The 1361-nt window shown below is 42.4% G+C and overlaps 1 long non-coding RNA gene across 1 annotated transcript in view; it reads left to right on the top strand.

Annotated features, from left to right (window-relative positions):
- The first annotated feature begins 481 nt into the window (after positions 1 to 481).
- The window catches only part of LOC115337843, a 928-nt gene continuing 48 nt past the window's right edge, over positions 482 to 1361 (top strand). Inside the window, exons 1-2 of the long non-coding RNA XR_003922274.2 lie at positions 482 to 739; positions 1212 to 1361. The exon at positions 1212 to 1361 is cut by the window's right edge and continues 48 nt beyond it. This is a non-coding gene — a long non-coding RNA (uncharacterized LOC115337843). The remainder of the gene's footprint in view (positions 740 to 1211) is intronic.

Genomic DNA, 1361 nt, shown 5'->3' with positions numbered 1-1361 from the left:
TCTGGTGGTCGCAGAGATGAAGATAGATGACTCCTCTTCGTCACCGCTAGTAACCTTTCTTCTTGCGCAGGCTGAGTGATTTCTTGGTATTCACCCAAGCCGCAAGACCAGTCTTAGCTGGCTCTTGAGGCCTGCTCCTGCTTCTTATCAGGAACTGTCTTTACCTTATTGGCTGGTTCTTAGGACCAGCTCTTCTTATCAAGGACTGTCTCTATGTCAGCTAATTTCAACAATGTAAGCGCTAAACATCATCTTTCATCCTCCTTTATTATGTCTACTGAGATTCTTTTGACTCCCCTTGTCTCACTGGGGAGGAAAGACCAAGAAAATAAATAGATAAGGAAATGATAATAAAAAAGGAACGGGGTGTGGGCGTTGCGCTTCTTAACGCAGAACTCTTCTGGGACGGGGCAGGTGGGTGGTCTGCACGGAGGCCAGTGGGGCAGGGCTGGCTTGGGATAGAGATTAATGTATCGCTCCCCATGAATTGTTGATAGAATTAACATACACTAGCCCTGCGGTTAAGGAATGTAATGAATGATTAATGAACCGGTAACTCATATGTAAATTAGTAATTTTCAACAGGGCGATACAGGCCAACTTCTGCTGGAATTGATTAACATCCACCGGATCGAGCTCACATTTGTAACGAATGACTCGATCAAGAATGAGTGCTGGGTGAGGAACAGGAGCCGGCCTACGGAAGGCGCACGCGTCATCGATGGCAATTACTTAACAAGTAAGTATCGCTTGATAAGAAAGAGTAACAACGGTGAGTAAGACTGACGCGGAGTAAAAACTAATAAATAATTAATGCGCGATAATGAAGCGGCCCGATAACGGTAATGTTAACAAAGAGCATCACAAGATCCTAAGAAGTACAATTGAACTTTATGAGTCGGTAATTACTAATACTTATTACTAATGGAGTAATATTTAATCCTCGATGATCAACTGGTATGTATGCATGTGCATGTGTATGTATGTATGTATGTATTCCTTCTCCGGCTATTAATGAGTGGATGCACGCATAGCATGAATGAATGGAATAGTTTTGTTATTTAATGAACTGCCAGAAAGAGTATTACCGCATAGCGTTAAATCAATCGGTAGGTAACAATCCATAAACGATACAAACCAGCATTGCTTGTAAACTGTTAATAACTTCAATCGATGATGATTCATAGCGTATCGATTCTGTATTCATTTAGGAATGAATCCCACCCCAACAGTGCTATGCAGTACGCCGATGGCCACTAAATCGTACAGAGACGAGAGAGCAGCGCTGGCACCTCTTCCTGAAGAAGTCATTACCGATAAAGTACACTGACTGCAGGTAACGATTTGCTCTTATATTTTTG

This window comes from Aquila chrysaetos (assembly GCF_900496995.4).
Source record: "Aquila chrysaetos chrysaetos chromosome W unlocalized genomic scaffold, bAquChr1.4 W_unloc_7, whole genome shotgun sequence".
NCBI lineage: Eukaryota > Metazoa > Chordata > Aves > Accipitriformes > Accipitridae > Aquila > Aquila chrysaetos.
The sequence above is the reverse complement of the archived record's forward strand: the minus strand, read 5'-3'. Positions and strand labels throughout refer to the sequence as shown.